Here is a 22,178-nt window from a genome sequence, read left to right as displayed (position 1 = left end):
GGAAGTACGGTCTTGCCCCGCCCCTGGCGCCGCGACGACACTTGCCTGCGCTCCACCAGCTCGGCTGGGAACGGAGATGTTTCCTCAGCAGAGCGGAGCGCCTGAAAGGGACGCAGGCTCAGCCTGCCAGGCTGCCACCACTTCACTGAAGACATTGCTGAGCAGAGAAACGTCTCCGTTCCCAGCCGAGCTGGTGGAGCGCAGGCAAGCGTCGTTGCGTCGCCAGGGGCGGGGCAAGACCGTACTTCCGGGTTTAGCGCCGAAAGGGAGCACGTGCGATCCGGTGCGATCCAGCAGGAACCCACCACTGTATGGGATGAAAAATCATATATGTCTATAATGAGATAATCACAGTATAATCAGCTAACCTGTGCTGCCTCAGCAGTATATAGCTAGTGTAGGAATTAAGAACTGTCTCCTTTAAGAAATTACCTCATGGGAAATGTAGGCAGAGACTGCTTTATGGGAAATGTAGTTCCATGACATGTGATCACATCTCTGTTTCTGATTGGCCACTGGGACATTCTGCCTGTGTGCAAAGTTTATAGCCAGTCAGTTTAAATGCCTTTGTGAACCGGAATGCTAGTGTTCGTATCTCTGATCAACATGGGAGTGAAATCGTCATCTTTTTACACCACATGATGGGACAGATTATGGAAAGTCAGAAGTATCTTAACATTGAACTGTAAGTTTTGCTGTTAAGAATGCCTGATATTAAACTTGATCTGAATAAGATTCCCAAGCCTGGAGTTAACTGCATGCCCCGAGCAAGCCTACAATGCTCGAGGCAGAACAGTAAAAAGATGATGTTATTTTGAGCTCCCCTCGAGTAAAAAGGACGTTGTAGTTGAATCCCAAACTCTGTTTGCATTTGCTTTACTTGCTGATTATTCTGAAAAAAAAAATGATCTAAGTCACATTTTAGCCATGCCTGTTCATAAAAAAAGTTCAGCAAAATTCAGTGATCTGGCTTATTTCTTCTAAATCAAACTAAACTATTTTCAATCCTATAAATATTTGTAGCTTTTAACTTTTTTTTTTGTATCTACCAAAACTTCCCATGACTAGATATTTATTTAAGTTTACATTTTAGATCCATAAGATCCACAAAAATAAGCCCCCCTTCAATATGAGGTCTATGAATTTTCTACTATTGCCCCACATGTTGTAGTCTCACCACGCAAATCATAAAGTATTGCCTAGAGTGGGGTTATCAAACTCGCAGCCCGTGGGCCAGATGTGTCACATGCTGACCATGCCCACTCCCAGTTTAGCGAAGTGGGGAAAAAAAGTCACGATACATCACATGACACCACTGTGATGACACAAGTTTAACAGCCCTGGCCTAGAGTTTCAATAGTATAAAAATGTGGAGGCAGGGTTGAAATTCAGCAGGTTCTGGAAAACCGGGAGTGGAAATTTGGAGCAGTTTGGAGAACTGGCAAATTCCATCTCTGGCTGGACCCAGAGTAGGGTGGGAATGGAGATTTTGCAATATCCTTCCCCTGGAGTGGGGAGGGAATGGGGATTTTGCAGTATCCTTCCCCTGCAACGCCCACAAAGCCACGCCCACAGAACTGGTAGTAAGAATTTTTTGAATTTCACTACTGTGTGGAGGACATTTGAACTTGAAGCTGACTTAATCACATTGTAATACATTCTAAATATAAAACGTTTCAAGGATAATATAGACCTATATAAATTGGAACCATGTTATTGATTTGCCATTTTGAAAGTGATTTTACTTTGTCTTCTTTTGATTGGTGAAGCATTTAGGTAGGTAAACTCTTTGATAGTTGAACAGGGTTGAGTTTCAGCAAAGTATGGGAGGAACCTATTTAAGAGTTCATTTGGCACTTATTCCTGATTTGTGTCTCAATTCAGCTTATCGTTTGTTCTTTACAAATTAATCAGATACTTGCTGAGTGAACTCCCTTTGATATGAGCCCAAAGGCGCAGTTGCTCACCAAATAGCAACAATTCCTGGTTGCCAAGTTCAGCAGGGAATGGCCATGAACCACCCCAACTTTTAAACAATGAAACAAAGTGTGCAGAGCAGTTAAAATGGGTGTTTTACATTTCCTTTCATCCAGCAAAGTCATTATGTTCTGATTAGCATATCTGCTGCTTACCTGCTAATTGTTTCCTCTCTTATATTCTTTTCTTCATGCTGTTTGATAGGTTTTTTTCTCTTCTCTATCTACTCAGATGTTTTTATTCCATCCATCTTAAATGAAATATGCTAAAAAACTTTAAGATTTTACGTAACCCCCCCTCTCTCACACACACATTTTCCAATCAGCAGGCCCATATAGGTAACATAACGGAGAAATATAGTAAGTGTATAGACATTGGAAGTTTGTATGATTGTAACATTTTCAGGTAAAGATCTGTGATATATGAAGAATTGAGTCAGATAAAACATATTTACACAGCTGACTGATTGTATTATTTGTACATATATATTCATGACACTTGTTTATATATGTTCATGACATCTTCAAGCATATAATTAATCTACTTGAGAATCATAGCAGACTGGATGCATTTGCCCTCTGTATCATGTTTTCACAATCCAGAGCCTATATATTGTGTGCTGACATCTGAAGAGAAATGTATATACAGCATTATTTGATTGTAGATTTTTGTGGCTATAAATTATAAATTGATACAAAACCTTGTGCCACCAAATAAAAACAGAATGTACCAATTACCACTGCAAACAGGATGAGAGCTGTTACACACGAAATCCAATTGAGCCTTCTATAATTTTGTAAATGCCAAACTTAAAGTCTCAAAAACCATCCCACCTCTAACAGGGCAAAATGGTGAAGATTGTAATGATGATACCGTTAAGGCCAATCTCTTCAACATTATTTTCAGTTCAGTCTTTGTCAACAGCAATGGCATCTTCCCCCTCATTTCCTACTCAGACCACAACCAATTGCAATAATCTAATCCACATTGATTTTACTGAAAATACTGTCAAAAGGGCACTACACAACCTAAAGTCATCTCTTTCTATTGGCCCCAATGGAATATGTGCCTACTTTCTAAAAAAGCTCTCCACCGCCTTAGCTGAACCTCTAAGTATCATCTATGAAGTATCTTTTAGAACAAGCTCCTTGCCTGACCTATGGTCATTAGCAACAGTCATACCTATCTTCAAAATAGGTGACCCCGGCCTTGTTGAGAATTATAGACTAATCTCCCTTTGCTGCGTCACCTGTAAAGTCATGGAATCCATCATAAATCAATCCATCACCTCCACTTAGAGAGAAACAACCCATTTTCTAATAAGCAATTTGGTTTCAGGAAAAAAATTGTCCTCTAATCTGCAACTCATACACTGCAAAAACATTTGGACCTCTCAACTCGACCAGGGTAAAGCAATAGATGCAATCTATATAGACTTCTGCAAAGCATTTGATTCAGTGGTACATGACAAACGTCTGTTAAAACTAAGTTCTTATGGCATTTCTGGATCTTTGCACAAGTGGATAGCTGCATTCCTATCAAACAGGCAACAAATAGTCAAAATTGGAAATGCTATAGCTAACCCTGCACCAGTTAATAGTGGTGTTCCAAGGCAGCGTTCTAGGACCAACACTCTTTCTTCTTTACATAAATGACCTTTGCGATCATATTATAAGCAGCTGCATCCTCTTTGCCAACAATATAAAACTGTTTAACACCACAGGCAATTCTACTACTCTACAAAATGACCTGGATTATGTATCTGAATGGTCAAACAATTGGCAACTCCAAATCTCTGCTAAGAAATGCTCAGTCCTACACATTGGCAGTAAAAATCACAACATCAAATACAAGCTGGGCGGAAATGATCTAAAAGATGAGCCACACTCTGTCAAATACCTAGGAGTACTCATTTTGAAAGATCTAAGCCACAGAGCTCACTGTAACAACATTGCCAAAAAAGCATTCAGAGTTGTCAACCTTATTTTACAAAGTTTTCTCTCTGGTAACGCTATGCTGCTAACTAGGGCATACAAAACCTTTGCCAGACCTATCCTTTTTTTTTTAAAGCAAAATTTTATTGCTTTTTTTTAAAAAATAAAAAGGAAAGGGGTATTGGAATGGATTACAAATTTTGGCAGTTACAATGTGTGAAAGGTGTCCCCACCCCCCGTACTCATAGTATTCATTTACACAAATAATTCAATATTACATAATAGTAATTTGTCAGCATATAAATTCAGATAGCAATTTCAATCAATTTATATCAAGCCGATTTCCTTATTCATTTTTGTGATCTGAGTTTTCTTGGTATTGCCCCTTCTCCCCCTGGCAGCAGGGCTCCGGCCCCTCCCGTGTCTTGTATGTCAGGTGTAAGATCATCAGGTTTATCTAGGAGTACTTAATTTTTTTCCATAAAGGCCTGAGCCTCTATGATTGTATTAATTCTGACTCTTGTGTCCTCCCAGAATATTAACATACCTTCAGGCATCAGCCATCTGAACCACACACCCTTCTTGTAAAGCTTCTTCGCTAATTGCGAATAATTTTTTCTTTTCTCTCTCACTTTCTTGGGGATCTGTTTCAGAATGGTTATATCTCTATCTTGATATTTCAATGCTTGCCCTCTTTGTGCACTCAGAATCTCATCTCTTGTGGTCTTTCTGAGAAATTTAACATGTACCTTCCTGGGAACATTATGTGTTCTAGCATATGCTGAGTTTACTCCAGTTCCCACCCCATCTGTTGTTTTTCTTTCTGAATGTATTCAGCCAAGATGTTTGTCATGATGTCCCTTAAATCTTCATCATCTGCCTCCACTACATTTTGGAACCTAAGGAAAAAGGACATTCTTTCAAATTCTGTTTTCATTTGGTGGATTTCAATCTCCTGGTTCCCCTTCTGCACCCCTTGCACCTCCCCCCTCATCTCAGCCGTCCCTCCCTCCAAAAGATCCAGTCTCTGTGTATTTTTATTCATCTGGTCTTGGTTCGCTTTAAGCTGCTCTCTCATCTCCTTTAGTTCACTTTTTATGTCTTCCTGTCCCTTTAAAATTTGTTGGAACATCTGTTGAAAATCAGTCTCAGCAGGTTTGGGCTGCATCAGTGATGTTAAAGTTTGTTGACCGGACGGACTGGATACTGTTGATGTTGGGGCGGAGACAGCAAAGCCCGGCTTCCCCGGGGGTGGTCTCTTAGGTGGCATTATGTTGAGCAGTAAAAGTTCAAAGTCAATACAGAGAGGAAGTTAAGGAGGGAAACCGCCGAGAGAGTTCAGGAGGCTAGGAGTCCAAGCAGAGGGGAAATTATTTTAATTACTTCTGGCAGTAGAGTAAAAAAGTCCTTTATTCCAGGGAAATCCAATTCAGCAGGAGATTTGTCTGAGTGTCACGGAGAATAAAGACAGGAAGCCTGAACTTCTATAGGTGGAGTCAGTTTTCAATGTTTATAGAGACAACGGAAGTGTGCCATCTTGCCCTGCCAGCCTCGGGGTTTAGAGGCATAACAGAAAGTTTACAAAGCTTCCAAAGTTTTCAGATCATCACCTCATTTATGAAGTTAAAATCCAAAATCCGCCTTCGTTATGAGCGTGAAATCATTAGTTGGCTCTCTCCCTTCCTCCTCCTCTAGGGCTGAGAGCAAAAGGACTTCCGGTTCCGGCTGCTGACCCGACGGGCAGGCTCTGCTCGCCCCACGCTCTTCTGGTGGCCCCCCCACCGCTTGGGGGGCACAGGACGCCCTGTAGAGGCTCCTGCCGAAGGGGCGGCGTAGCGGGGGATCCCATGAGTCAGCGGCAGCCAGGGGGGCCCCCGCATCGCCCTAGGCACCGGGAGGCATGATGGGGAGGCGCTGCGGCGTCTTCGTGAGGAGGCAGCTGGAAGAACGCACTATTTGAAGGACGCGGTTGCTGTGTGGTGAGGTGGAAACTCCCCCCCCCCGTTCCCTTGTTTGTTGGAAAGAAAAGGAAAGAAAACTGCCAGCTGTCTTTAAAATCACTTTCAACTTGGCTGGAGAAGCGTGACTGGAGGGAGGGGGATTTCCCCCCCCCTCAGACAGGCGGCTTTAAATCCTTTGCTCTCTGCCAGACCTATCCTTGAATACTGCTCACCTGCCTGGGACCCACCCTGCATTTCGGATATTAAAACATTGGACAGGGTCCAGAGGTATTTTACAAGAAGAGTACTCAACTCCTCTGCTCGTAATAAAATTCCATGTATCACCAGGCTTGAAATGTTAGGCCTGGATAACCTTGAACTACCCCGTCTATGTTGCCACCTAAGGTTAGTACACAAGATTATCTGCCATAACGTCCTACCTGTTAATGACTACATTTACTTCAACTGCAATAACACAAGGGCTATCAATAGATACAAAGTAAATGTAGTGCATTCTAATCTTGATTGCAGGAAAAACGATTTCAGCAATAGAGTAGTAAATGTGTGGAACACCCTACCTGATCCTGTTGTTAGTTCCTCTAACCCCCATACCTTTTACCTTAAGCTGTCTACCGTGGACCTTACACATTTCTTCAGAGGTCCCTAAGGGGGCATGCATAGTCATTCTGATGATGAATAAACAGCTTTCTTAAAAATTAGGGTTTTATTTTATTCATAGAGTTTAGCAAATATGATGCACTGAGTTTGAATTTTTAACATTAATTTGGTTAGGCCATAATAGGCAGCAGTAGAAACCTACTGATCAAATGATGTATTTTAACAGTGATATAAAAATAGAAGATATTGAAGAACTATTAAACAATTATGGTTCAACTTACTTTTTTGTAACATTACTTTTTATTCAACAGTTTAAGCAGAAAGAAAATGAAGCTAAATTCATTTAAAATTCGTTCTGGGTAAATGCACTTTGGGTCTGATAATAATCTAATTTAGAAAAATTACAAGAAAATATAACTGATGATTAGTCTAAAATTAGTTTATATTTGGATATTTTAATATAGCTTCTCATAGATGTAATATCCATATTATATACTTGGTAGATCTTTCATAATTTATGAAGAATGCATGGTTTTGAAATGCAAATGTTGGTGAACAGCTTTTTCTATTTGCAGTAATTAAAAATAGTTTCTCTACTCTCCATGAATGATCTCGTTTTTATTATCCAGCAAATTTAGTCAATTGTTCAACTGACTATATGACTTTATCTGCTGTTTACTGTATTTTCTTTGAAGATCTGAACTACATGAAATAGAAAGCTATAGTATAGCATATACTGATGGATGCCATGGTACATTAATGAACTCACATTTTTAGGCATTTCAAGACAAGTGATTTGTAAAATAACAAAGGCCATTGTGAGACATTTGTATTGATCCAAAGAAAAGGTTATTTTATATTCTGATACTACAGTCGGAATGCATAAAAAGCTCATAAGCAATATTACATGTAGCAAAATTTCATATCCTTTCTGTTTCCTGTTCTTTCAAGCATCAAATAAATTAAGTTAGTGCTTCAATATCTAATTCCAAATATAATCTGATCTAACAAACTTTATATATAAAGTCAGAGTCAGAGTTTTTCAATATGAAAGAAACACTTACTGAATAGGAAAAATATTCAAAGTAGTTAATTGAGGAAGTATAATTAAATTCATAGGTTTAATTATAGATTGATACAGACTGCTTCTACTACTATTCTTGCATACATATTGATTTATTTCATTACAAATTGAGATTAAAAATTATATGGGTATTATTTATTAAAATGTTATTGTATATTTGATGCTGCAAAATTTGGCATGAAAATGCGCTGTCTACGAGGCTCAGGTTCAGAAAACTACTGGAAGTAAGTTGGTTTCTTCTTGTTTTCATCAAAGGTACATCAACATAGGAAAAGTATAACTATTAGTAAATCCACATAGAATTTAAGATCATCACCAATTATTACATCTTATTTAGACAGTAAGAGACCATGACAATAAGAGAATTTCATGAGTAAGTAACTTGGGCTTGCCCCCAAGTTGTATGTATTACTGTTTTTTTAATGCAAGCAATTTTCACTTTATTTATTCATTTTCCAGATTTATTATTTTTATAAATAACTGAAGGTGGTGAACATATCCAACACACCTACTTCCTCCTAGTTTCCCCACAACAATAGTCCTGTGAAGTGGGTTGGGGAGAGGGAGACAGAGAGAGAGAGGCAGGGAGGGAGGGAGGGAGAGAGAGACAGAGACAGAGAGAGACAGAGAGGGTGGGATGGAGAGAGAGAGAGAGACAGAGACAGAGAGAGAGAGAGAGAGAGAGAGGGAGGGAGGGAGGGAGGCAGAGAGAGGGAGGGAGAGGGAGACTATTCTTGTAAGCCGCTTTGAGTCACCATGTGTGAATAGGCAGCAATGTAAATTTCCTAAATAAAAATTTCCTAAATAAAAGGAATGGGATGTGGATGAACACAAAGCTTATGCTATTAAGACTAATTCCAATAACAAGAAATCATACTTTTCTACTTAGTCAGATTGTTATTACTTTAAAAGCTTATGGGATTTATAAGTATGTAGAACAAAACTATAAAGTTTTACTATAAAACATCCCTGAAGAAGTAACAATATGCTACAGATATGCAAAGGATCGTTAAATTAGAATGGATAGAAAAGCCATCTGTTTCATCAATTTTCTACTTCATTAATTATGTATCTGATAATTCAATGTAATCTTTTATCAGAATAACACCATTTCTATGTTGGAGATAGGGAGATGCTTTCTTAGAATTTCCAGTGAATATGGACAGTATAAGAATTTTATCTCATTGGGTCTGAAATATTATCTATATAATGACATTTGATCAATTGACACAAGATCTCTCTGAAGCTAAGAATTTTTGTTTTTACAATGTATTCTTTATTTATATGTCAAGCTAAATAATAAATTAAAATATTTTTCTCTCGCACATGCATTATCTATCTATCTATCTATCTATCTATCTATCTATCTATCATCTATCTATCTATCTATCTATCTATCATCTATCTATCATCTATCTATCTATCTATCTATCTATCTATCTATCTATCTATCTATCTATCATCTATCATCTCTCTATCATTTCTATCTCATCTATCTTTACCCCCAAAATTATATCTCACAATTATCAAGGAAAAATGAAGAGTGTCCTAAAAGAGACTACGGCAATGAAGGTGAACCTTTTTTGGCTCACGTGCCAAAAGTGGGGGGAGTGTGTGGGGGTTGTGTGTGGGTGTGCCACACCCATAATGCAATGCGCATGACCCCAGCACGCATGCACGCATGACCAGTGCTCCCCCATTTTTGGCATGCTTTTTTCTCCCTCCCCAGGCTCCAGAGGCTTTATAGGAGCCTGGGGAGGGCGAAAACAGCCCCCCCGCCCTCCTGAAGCCTCCGGAGTGCAAAAAACCTGCCCTACAGGCAAACCGGAAGTTCGGGAACAGACTTCCGGTTTGTCTGTAGGCTGTTTTTAGTCCTCCAGAGCCTTCAGGAAACTTCCCTGAAGGCTCCGGAGGATGAAAAATGGCCCTATTGGAAGTTCAGGAATGGACTTCCAGTTTGCTCGTAGGGTCATTTTTTGCCCTCCAGAGCCTTCAGGGAAGCCTCTGGAAGCCTCCTAAAGGCTCCGGAGGGCTAAAACAGGCCCTACGAGCAAACTGGAAGTCCATTCCCGAACTTCTGGTTTGCCCAAGGGGCTGTTTTTTTTGTGCTCCTCCAGAGGGCCTTGGGGGCAGGGGACGCTGTTTTCACCCTCCACAGGCTCCTATAAAGCCTATGGAGCCTGGGGGGGGGGGGGCGAAAAATGGCCTCAAAAGAAGACTGAAGTCAGCTGGCCAGTGCACATAGTCCCATCCCGGGACTATGGTATGTAAGTTTTGCTTCTTAAGAAACAAATTTAGGGCTTTTACAATGAAATCATATTGGACACATTTGTAAAAAATGTACAGACTTCAGTAATACTCATTCTAAGCATATTTCTTCCCCCCCCAATTTTTTATTAAAAAAAGACAAAAAACCACAAAGCAAACAAGACATTGAAAAAATAACAACACATATACATACATCTATTATTCCCCCAGGCAAGGTTAAAGTTTCAAAACCCTCTGTTAACAAATGATTAGTATAACCTATTCATAGAAAATTTACCACCACATCTTATCTATCCTGAATTGTCCAAGAGTTAAGGATAATTCATTCTGGACCAAATATACACATTTGTTTCTTAATACTATCTCTTATCAATTGTTGTCTAGTTAAATATAATAAATTCATTCTCCACAATAGGTCAATCTTCCCAACAAAGTCCAAATGAAAATGATTTCTGATTAGGTGTGAATTTCCTTCAATTCTCCTAGGGAAAACCAATTTATAACTTCTCAATTCAATCAAGTTTCTGCTGTTTTAAAATAATGTAGCTTCAACTTCAGAGAGGCATATGCAATCGACTCGGTTAGTTCTATGTCTGTACAGTCCATAGCACTTTCCAATGGGTCTGGACTGAATTAGATTCCATTTGTGAATCTAATTTATCCAGAGCTACATGCATCTGAACATTATCATTATAACAACCTTTTTATCATCAAACTTAAAAAAAAAACCTTTCAACTAAAATGGCATGTTACCAAATGGTCCTTTCCCAGATATCAGCCACCTTTGCTTGCTTGTAATCTGATGCATTGTTGCTCTGTGTAACTGAGCAAAGAAATAAAGAATGCTAAAGCAAAGTGAAGAAATAAATGAAAAAAACATGGAAGATATTTTCAGGATATTTCAATCCAAGATTAAAAGAAAAAATAAACTCCAAATATTTTGCAAATTAATAAAATGTAAAAACCCTGTGGTGAGGGTTCAATTAATGTAAATGAAATGAAAGCTTTACCATCTAAGAACACACTGTGTTTCCTTACAGAAAAACAAAGTTTATTTAAAACAACATAAATCAAAGGGGTAAAAAAGAACAGCTAGAATAAAAAAAATATTTTATTTTGAAATAAAATAAATTATATTCAATCAACCAGTCAACTTTTGAAGATAAAAAGCAGAGTAAAACAGAAGATTCAAAAAGTGTTGAAGTTAAAACCAATGCATACTTAAGAAAATAAACTGCCAAGAGGAAGATGGATGTCCAGCAACTTTCTCACCACTCCCACAGGCAGGGGTGGGTTCCTGCCAGTTCTAACCTCTTCTATAGAAGAGGTTCCACAAATCTACAGTGCTGTTTAGAACCGGTTCCAGCTCCCTCCCCCCACCCGTCTGCACATCATCAAGATGAAGAACAAGAGGAGGAATTCTGGGAGTTGAAGTCCACAAGTCTTAAAGCTGTCAAGTTTGAACATCCCTGGGTTTTTTTTCTAAAGGGTTAGGGGTGCAAGGGTCTTGTAACTTGACAGCTTTAAGACTTGTACACTTCAATGCCAGAGTTCCTGAGCCAACATGACTGGAGGAGGAATTCTGGGAGTTGAAGTCCACAAGTCTTAAAGCTGTTAAGTTTGAACACCCCTGGGTTTTTTTTCCTAAAGTGTTAGGGGTGCAAGGGTCTTGTAACTTGACAGCTTTAAGACATGCGGGCTTCAAATGCCAGAGTTTCTGAGCCAACATTTTGGTTGCTAAGCAAGAGCGTTGTTAAGTGAGTTTCACCACATTTTACAAGTTGGCCATGCCCACTCAGTCACATGACTGCCAAACCATTCCCACTCAGTCACATGGCTGGCAACCACTCCCACCTGGTCACATGGCCGGCAAGCCACTCCCACATAGCAGGCCATACCTACCGAAGAGGTATTCTAAAAGTTCTAAAAAAATTTGAAACCCACCATTGCACAGGGATATGGAATCATCAAGACTCCCCTTTCCAGGTAGGTCCACAACTGTCTGAAAGCCATCTTGGATCATTCCTAAATGGTCCCTTTCACATTCAGGAAGCAGTAGTGCCAGAGAACCAGCTTTGGCAGCAAAATCAGCAGATCGTTGGCAAGAGAGAAAATCTTGGGGAGGAGTCAATAGATAATATTTCTACCTATAATCCTACTAATAATACTCAATATTATACATATATTAGAATCTTATGGCTTAAGTTTTAATTATTCACCGTATATACTTCTATAATTTAAAAAGTAATGAACTGTAGAATATTTTCAAATTTCATGCTTATGTTTCTGTAGAAGTGATTCAATTTTCAGCAAAACTGAAACATTTGTGTAAAACAAATGTGGCAAAATAGTTTTTCGGTGCCAGATTTCAAAGCAGAAGGAACAGTTGTTGCTTTTCAAGCACAATATTAAAATGTCAGGAACAGTGGTGGGATTCAAATATTTTTACCATGGTTTGGTGGGCATGGTTTGTTGGGCGTGCCATGCCTTGGTGGGTGTGCCTTGGTGGACATGGCAGTGGAAGGATACAGTAAAATCTCCATTCCCTCCTAATCAGCTGGGACTTGGGGGGCAGATAATAGATAAGGGCGGGGGTAGTCAGAGGTGGTATTTACCGGTTCTCCAAACTACTCAAAATTTCTGCTACTGGTTGTCCAGGACTGGTCAGAACCTGCTGAATACCACTTCTAATCATGAACATAATCTGGGTTTACTTTAGCAAATATAATGTGAGCATTGATCAGAGTTTGCACTGAAGGGAAAAAATCCTGAGCTGTTGGATTTATAGGTCTGAAATAGAACGATTATAGCTGATTAAGTCTGTGTGTCTATAACATTAAAACAACAAGCTAAACATATCAAGAAAACAGATGGTTAATGAATGGCATATTACCTGGTGTTATTTACAAACTATCACAATTAATTGCCAAAAATGAAAGGTCACGTTGAGGTTCCTATTCCTGGTGCGAATACATATGAAGTTATAAATAAGCCTCTCCTGATAGTGGTTGTTGCCTATGTGTCATAAAGGTGATCAACTGACCTTGTGAACTATGACAAGCTGTGCAGCATGTCATTGGAAGTATCTGGTGGTGTGCAATTTCTGGGCCACATTCTCACCTTCAGTGATATGAAGTTTACTTTTATCTGGCTATTAAAACATTCTAATTATTCTTTGTATGAAATAGTGAAGACCATAGAGAATCAAATATAAAACATTCATATAACTCTCAAGTGTTCAAATTATAGTTAATCCAAATGATTAATTTTGTTCTAAAACTTTATACATATACTCAGTTCATGACATGTTTTTTCCTATTATCTTATTACTAGGGCTTTAAGAGAAGCCGAACAGCACAAAAATATGTTACCAATTTTCAATTTCCCTTAGATGTTTCTATAGTTATTTTATGGGCCCTGTTTTTTCCTCAGGTTCTTCATCAGAAAAGAAAAGAAAAAAAAAAGAAAAGCATTGTTGATGTTTCTCTTGTTTTGCAGATCTTTGCAGAAAGAACCCAGCGCTAAATATACATCATATCTAGGTGACAACACACAAGACATGAAGGAGGGAGGGGCTGCGGCTCCGCCTGGGGACAGGGGGGAGAGAACAATAACGGAAAGACTCAGGTCACAAAAATAAATATATCCGGAATATCATTCTAATTGTTGATATATTAGAAAGTGGCAAAGGAGATGATTTAACACATGGTTGATACAATGTATAATAAGATGCTGTTTCTGCTTATCTTTTATCTTTTTTTTTTTTTTCTTTCTCTGTAAAAAGTTGCGAGAATTGGAGAGATTCCTACCTCTAGCATGCTGGAGCTGCCCCAAAATTTTTTTTTGTGGATCCACCTACCCTTTTCCCCAATTTTTTAAAAAAAACAATAAAAAATTCTATAAGAAGAATATACATCATATCTTGATCATATGAAATTATGATTACTATCATGATTCAACAAAACATTTCTGAACAATAAAAGTACCAAAGTTTGCATTTAAAAATAGTGCATCTTCTTATTTATATTTAGAAATTGTAAGTGTCTATTTTTGCCTAGAAATTCTAAACATTGTAAATATTTACTATTCTTTATAGAGTAAGATATTAAACATTTTGTCTCGGTAGAGTTCACACTTTCATAATCTGCACATGGTGCCTGGAAAGTTGCTCATTGTCAGCCTCTGTTTCGCTATTTGCTTTCGGCTGCCATTGAAACGGGGAGGGGCGCTTGGTATTTGGGAGGGGAAGTTTTAGTACAGGAGAGATTGTAAAAAGGGAGTTTTGGTCCCACCGTCTACAGCGCATGCTGGAGATTAGCGCTTGGTGTCGGTCAAGGCCAACCGTCCTACATACCAACCTGATGATGCCCCTTGAAGATGGAACTCACATGACACCTAAGGGATTTGCAGATTGGACACTGGGATGAGGGTTACTAGGGGGAGGGGTTGGTCACGTATTTATATGTATGATTTTGTGCGCTTTTGCCTCAGATCTTGCTTTGCTTAGCTGCTACCTTTTCATAACCAGTAAAAGTACTCTTAATTCTGCAAAATGGAGTTAAGTGGTTTCTTTCTTGGTCGCTGAGGGAGGCCGGCTTGACACTCATATATTCAACAATAAATATAGTTCCTAAAACTATTATATGAAGATTAGCATCTTCAATTATTTTTGTTGATGCATGTTTGATATTCTTAGAATTATTATTATTATTTATTTATAACATGTATTTAGATACTGTGACACTTTAGATACTGCGGTTGGTGAATTTAACTTTGTAAAAATTAAATGTATCTGCTGTAAGTGAACTTTTTTGTGGAATGTTTCAGAGTTCAGCAAGCTCTCCTAAACATCATTCGGTATTGCTAGGGCTACATAATATTCTTTAATTTTTCCAAGCATTATTAGTAAACTGTATTACAAATTAACTTGTTCTTAACATTGTAACAAATATCATAGTGCTTCATAATGGTACTTATATCTGAGCTATCATATGAACTCAGTTGATCTAAATGACACTGTGTCATAATCAGCAAACTTAGCTATTTCTGAAATTTTCTTTTTTTAAACTCAGGAACTATTTGTCCAGACATAGAGTCCATATTTATATTTCTATCTCTTTTTTGATTTGAGGTATTATCTATTCCTAGCCACATTGTTTACTTAATGTGATTGATGCAGCCTACAGTGTAAACATTGCCATCTGATTTATATCCAAATTATTCAAAGGTTTCACATAGAACTATTTATGAGTGGGATTATTGAAGTGTTATCATATGTTATTAATATTAAAACTGCAGCATATATTCTCATGATAGCCTGAATTTTCTCATTTTATGTACAAAACCAATATATATTTGTTATAAATATATCTGGTATCATCAGTTACCAGCATATGGAATGTAGACTTGCATAATTCATTAGAGCATTTAACATTTAACAGTAAAATGTATGCATTCAATGAACTCAGATGCCTAATCTTTATACCTTTCCAGCTACTTGAAATACTTAAATATTTTGAATATTGCAACAGTAATAGGTTTACTTTGATAAATATTTCCAGTTAAATTTGAGAATATCTATGTGGTTTTTTCTTGCAAGCTATAGACTCTAAAAGATGCAAATAGTGATTTTTGCAAACAGTATTGCATCATGCATTTGTTTATTATTTTCCTCCAGGGAATTATCAAGCAATGTTATAAGGAAAGATCAAGCCTTCTTGAAAATAAGGAGTGGGGGAAAGGAAAACTTTAGGAAGTCCATATACTTCCTTACTCAAAAGCCTCTGCTACATTTCCTTATAAGTTACATGGTGGGCATCTGTGAATAAATGAATACTTCAGCAAATGGTAGCAGCTACTGAAAGGGGAGCATAGGCAGAAGAGCAAGTAGCTCTGGAGCCTAAAGGTTAGACAGATAAGCAAACAAACTCAAGGACTGAGCTGAAGATGTGCAATCAGCACATCAGCATGTGCTGCACAGAAGGGAGAGAACCAGGCTTGTGCGTGACTAAGAGAACAAGTGATTGACCCCATGTGCTATTTCAGAGGTTGTCTATCTTTTCTTTATAGATACAAAATTCTGGACACAATGAAGTCAATGCATAAACTCAGCTTATGGAGAAAGTTCCTGGAGATAAATTCTGCTGTGAAAAATTGAAAATTACTGAAGAAAACCAACCATTACTTTTAAGATTTAAGCTGTTGTTTTATACTTGTATGGCTTACAAGAAGAATTTAACCTCCTTGTCCGTCACTTGCTTCTTTGCCGTTTTATCTTTCCTTCTCTGCAATCTTTAAAAATATCAAGTTAATTATTACTAATTTAACATGCACATTTCTTTGAAGTGCTAAAGACATTCCTGCCATTTCTAGCTATCCTTTACAAGACATGAGGAATACTTTCTATGATGGTTAGCTACCTGGCATGTTTATTTATTGAATGCTGATTTTTGGTACATTTCTTCTTTTCCAGGTACAACTGGTCACAGCAAGTGATTCATAGAACAATGGCAGACGTATTTTTCAAAATGCATTCCAGTTTTCACTTAGTAATTTGTCTTAATAACATTTTTTGATAAAACAAGCTTCTGGGATTCCCCAGTCACGAGGAAACAGAAAGCAGTTCAAGTCTCCAGTGGCAAATACATCTGATATTTGCATACGCAGATTATAATGTTTATAATTAACTTCCCAAACTAATTGTGTGTCTTGAAGCATTCTAATTCCTTCTGTCTTTTTGCCTCATTGATAAATTTGGTCACATTTGATGGTTCTAAGCTGGGAGTTTAAATATGGTAACAAAACCAAACATGACAATGGTTCATTAAAATAAAAGGTAATAAACACAAAATCCTATTTGGCCTTAGCAGGCATTTTGTCTATATACTATTTAGATCTGAATTGACAGCTCTGAATATTTCATGTTATTACTGAAGGAGTATATGAATCAATATGAATCAATATTGGCTTCTGCTTATATTATTGTATACTGTCAGAAATTAGTTATTTTCTACCCTAGCAAATTGTAACCTTAATACTGGATGCCATTACTGCAAATGTTATCTGACTGCTGTGTCTAGCTTCTATTCTTGGCTTCAAAGCTAGGCACATTCTTGAAAGCTAGTAGAAGAAATTGTTACATGGGAATAGCAGGCTGCATAGATAAAGGAACCAAGCTAGTAGAAGAAATTGTTACACGGGAATAGTAGACTACATTGATAAAGGAACCAAACTAAGGAGTTTTGCTGGCTCATAAAACCTTAAAGCATTCTGCCGAAAAACAACTTGGCAAAGGGGGGCTGCTACCCCCTACACAAGTCTATAGGAATACTCTACAGATAAGGTAGACAGAGACAGGAGCTTGAACAAAAGAACACTTTAAAGATCACGTTGGTAACGGATCTTTGTCTCTGATTGGATAAACTTTGTTTCTATCTGCCTAAAATGCATATAATACTTGAGCCACACTTGCAGGGTGTGGCTATTCCTGACATGCATTTGTTTGTATGTTTTGGACATAGTTTTGTCACCCAGCTTTTGCTATGGCCATAAATAAAAGATGATATTTTTTGTAAGCCTCGTCTCAAGTCTCACTCTCTTTGGCATTTCAGTGGCTCGGGGAAACTGCTGGAAACTTACATTACTTTAATTCCAATGAATAATATTTGATAATATGAGCAACATTGAATGTGTTCACTTTTTTAATACAAATGTCTATAGTCACTATTAAATATATGAAATGGGAAATCTCCTTTGCTTTGTTTCACTTTTTTTTTAAAAAAAAAGATCAAAGCCACTTAATTAGTATGTATATAGAAGTGGTGGGTTACAGAATTTTTTAGAACCTCTTCTGTAGGTGTGGCCTGCTTTGTGGGAGCGGCTTGCCAGCCATGTGACTGGGTGGGAGTGGCTTGCTGGCTATGTGACCAGGTGGGAGTGGCTTGGCAGTCATGTGACCAGGTGGGAGTGGCTTGGCAGTCATGTGACCAGGTGGGAGTGGCCAAGACAATGTTACTGAATTCTTTGCCCCAATGAATGATCTACAAAAAGAAGATATAAAAAAGGAAATTTATTATTTTGTGCACTTACTACTTAAATAAGTTTAAAATAAGTACACAAAACAATAAACGAGCTACTTACAGAAGGAAGATGACTGTCCTTGCCAGTCTTCAATATCACTGACTCCAATGAACGGCCTGCACAAAGAGGAGACACAGAAATGAACTCTTCAATTGCATGCATTGCATTAGGATGAAACAGGCACACAAAATAATAGAAAAGGAAGATGACTGTCTTTTTGTGCATCTTCAACATCACCGACTGACCACCTTGCTCCAATGAATGGCCTGCACAAAGAGATACAGAAAAGAAGACTTTAATTGCATGCACTGCATTAAGATGAAACAAACACACAAAATAATAGAAAAGGAAGGTGACTGTCCTTTTGTGTGCATTACTGAAATAAATGAACTTTTGCATGTTATTCTAATTTTTTGTGTTTCACCTGTATACTGCATTTCATCCAAGTGACTTCGTAATCAACTGACTTTCATCTTGATTATGGATAGTTTATTTATATTATGTTTTGAGCAGAAACATATGGTTTCAGACGCTGCTAAACTATGTATTCCACCCATCTCAGTCAAGATGACAAATAATAATGAATGCTGAGAGTTGTAGTTGGACAACATGTTGTAGGCTGTAGTTTTCCTGTAAAGGATCACAACCTGATCTTTTTCCTTCCTTCTCTTAAAATCCAAGTTCAAACTTGGAAGCATCTATATCTTACTATTCACCAAACTTAATGTCTACCAAGCAAAGCGACTCATGGTAAGTCCCCGGTTTGTCTAGTGACTTCAGCTGAGAAACGACTATCCATTTAAATTTTATATGGTGCCCTCCAGGCATGCAAATCAAATGATCTGGGAAATAGGAAATGATGGGTAGTTTTCTAGATATGGTCTTTGTCATTAGACAAAGATACTAAACAAAGAGAGGAAGTTGGCAGATCCTAGAAGAAATAAAATAGCTATTTATAGAATTTGGAATATGACAGGTGTTAATGGCAGTTCAACTAATCTCCTTGATTAATTTGTGTTCAAGGTGACATATAGTAAACTAATACTCTAAGCTGGGTAAGTTTTCCTTTTGACAAGCTAATGTTTCCAATGTTGTTATTTTTGTAATTGTTTTCATATATTTGCCTTGTTTTTTAGTGCAAGGTTTATATTCCAGTCATTTTTCGGTACCATGAGAGAAATATTATAATTATTCCCAAGTATTTCAACTGTGGCCTAGAAATAAGAACTTTCTAAATTTAAGGATTTTTTTTATTTTAGTAATTGATACAATGGGTCCAATGCAGCACCAGAGTCCAAAATTGTATGTATTTCAAGAAAGAGTTCACAATAAATGATTAGCACTTAATCAGAAATATAGCTATTCAGTAATATTTTGAGGGCATTTATAAGGCTGCCTTGTAACCTCATCATTCCTGCCAGAATGACCAATTGTTTGGTTACTTTGGCTGGAACAGATTAATTCTGAATAGTTTTCCACAAGATAGTTTTGTTCAGTGACGTGCGGTGAGGTTTACGCCTGGTGAGGCTGGTGACGTCATCAGGAAGGCGGGGAATGGGACCATGTGTGCTGGAGGCTGAGGCTGCCTCAGTCTCCAGCACACGTGATCCCATTCCCCGCCTTCCTGAGCACGCTCCGCCGGCTCGCGCTCCCCAACAGCAGCTGCTTTTTAGTGCTTTTCTGTGCGTCTGGCGTTTAGGACATCCGGCTATCTACCTAAACGCCAGACGCACAGAAAAACACTGAAAAGCACTTTGCCTCCAAGCCACTTTTTCTTGATGACGTCGCCGACATCGCTGCTGGGTGCGGCCGGCCAGAGGTAACCAGAGTGGCGCCGAGGGGTCCGGGCGGACGAAAGAGCGAGCGAGCGAGTGATGGAGGACCAGGCAGCCTGATCCTCGGTCGCTCGTCTACCGGACTGCCTTGGCGCCACTCTGGCTACCTCCGTCCATCCGCGCATGGCAACTGCGGCGACGTCATCAAGCCCCTGCCACTTCTGGACGTCGATTGCAGTCGCGAGGAGCGCGCAAAGTACAGCGAAGGCAGGAAGGTTATTGGCGCTTCTGAGAACCCTCCTGCCTCCGCCGGTTGCCCAGCTGGCACCACCCCGCACGCGCTCCTCCTCCTCCCTCCTCTTCCTCTTATATATATATGAAACTCCCTCATGGATATTATTATTTTATATATTATTATTTCATGATGAGAGTTGAGGCTCTGCCTCCCCTGCCTCCAATGACCGCACGTCCCTGGTTTTGTTAGATGTAATGAATTCTATAGTCACATAGGCTTTGGCCAATTGCAGCTCAATTGTATGCACATTTATTCAGAACTTTAATGGAGTTTCTTCTGATAAAACATATGTAGAATTACATTTTATTTTTATTTTTTTATTTTTTCAATTTTTCAATTTTATTAACAAACATTTAAAATACACAGACACAAAACTTAGACGTACAACACATTTACACAGTGCAATACAAACAGGCGCTTCCTGTTCTTTCCAGTAGCAATTATCAATCGATAGCGCTCACCTTATATTATTTCCCATTCAATTGTATTTCATTTGGGTTTCACTATTCTTAACTTTCTTATTTTACTCATAACTATTATTTTTTAGTTTTGTTACATTCCTTCCTTGATTCTTGTTTCTTTCCTCCATCCACCTATACCATTTATCCCATATCTGGTAGAATAGACTTACATTTTAACCGTTGATCCCTTTTGAGCCTTCAGCATCATTATTCCAAACTTGAAAGCATCACTATTTCAAACCTGAAAACCTTGTAACTTGTTTCATAATAAAAGAAACTCAAATATGTAAGGTATAGAAGTTACATAGAATAATAGAGTTGGAAGAGACCTCAGAGATCTTCTAGTACAACCTCCTGCTTGAGCAGGAGACCTTATACCATTTCAGACAAATGGTTGCTCAGTCTCTTTTTGAAAGCCTTCAGTGATGGAGCACCCACAATTTCTGCAGGTAAGCTATTCCACTGATTCCGCTGATTCTGCTCTCACCCTTAGGAAATTTCTTCTTAGTTCTACGTTGCTTCTTTCCTTGGTTATGTCAACTATTAAACAGCTTTAGGGTTTGAAAGAAGCAACATGATTTAGTTTTGACAGATTAGTTACCTACAGTAAAAAAAAAAATTGGTAATTTTGGATGTTTTATGAAGAAAATCTTTATATCTGACCATTTTTGTTTTTTGTGCTTGCTTGAAAGCTACACTAGTGCTCTGTCCCACTGTTGTAAACTTTATCTTAACTTGTGCTGCACAATTGGATAGATCTTGAAAGTCCTATGCAAGTTGAGGGAATGTTAAAACATTTTAAAGCTTTACTGTCACTCTTTTATTTGAATTTATTTCAACTAGAGAAGAAAAAGGTGTATGTACTCTACCTTCCTTTTCCACAGGGTCAATTGCTATTCGGATTAAGTTTTGCCTATGCTCCAAAGTGGAAAAAACAAGCTGTAATTGCTTTCTTTCCCTCCATCATATTTCTCCTTCAGCTCCATGACAGCTGCTCCTAAAAGTGGAGCACCGGCAGCTTCTTTCATTTTTTCTTTTTTGTATCAAGGTCTGTCCTTATTTGACTTTTTGCACTGCTGGGTGCTGTCACTCACTATAATCAAAACTTGACATGTCATTCTTTCCAAGGAGAAATGCTGCATTTTCTTTCTTTAAAGTAACTGCTAGCCTACCTTCAAAAGCATAACTGCATATCTTTATTTTTTTTTCTGATATTGTTCCATGTGCTTGGCATATCAAAATGCTATATTACTTCAACTTCAGCATGAATGTGATAGGCATATTGAAATACTTGATTGTCTGTTCCTTAAATAAGAAATAACACTGAGGTGTATAGGGTCTTTTAAAAAGGAAATGAAAGGGATATTTCTAGGCAAAAGCAAATATGAAATAATTTTGATAATGTAACAATGCAAAGATGCTAATTGCCCTTTCCACTCAAAATTATTAGTATCGCATCCTGTTACACTGCACAACAAAGAAACAAGAATAAAATCTGACTTCTGTTATAAGGAGAGCTTGTAGATTAATACCAATTAATTGCAGTGACGTGCGGTGAGGTTTATGGCTGGTGAGGCTGGTGATGTCATCAGGAAGGTGGGGAATGGGACCACGTGTGCTGGAGGATGAGGCTGCCTCAGCCTCCAGCACACGTGATCCCATTCCCCACCTTCCTGAGAGTGCTCCGCTGGCTTGCGCTCCGCAGTCCTCGAAAGTGACTGGGGAACGCCGAGAACCTTCCTGCCTC

General features: G+C 38.3%; 1 long non-coding RNA gene across 1 annotated transcript; it reads left to right on the top strand.

Moving 5' to 3' along the window:
• Window positions 1-546: 546 nt before the first annotated feature.
• Window positions 547-17,395, top strand: LOC309395220. Its single transcript, XR_014175868.1, has 3 exons — window positions 547-685; window positions 13,320-13,363; window positions 16,294-17,395. It is a non-coding gene; the product is annotated as an uncharacterized lncRNA (long non-coding RNA).
• The last annotated feature ends 4,783 nt before the right edge of the window (window positions 17,396-22,178 follow it).

The sequence above is a fragment of the Natrix helvetica genome (genome assembly GCF_964273705.1).
Source record: "Natrix helvetica genome assembly, chromosome: 7".
NCBI classification, from domain to species: domain Eukaryota; kingdom Metazoa; phylum Chordata; class Lepidosauria; order Squamata; family Natricidae; genus Natrix; species Natrix helvetica.
The sequence above is the reverse complement of the archived record's forward strand: the minus strand, read 5'-3'. Positions and strand labels throughout refer to the sequence as shown.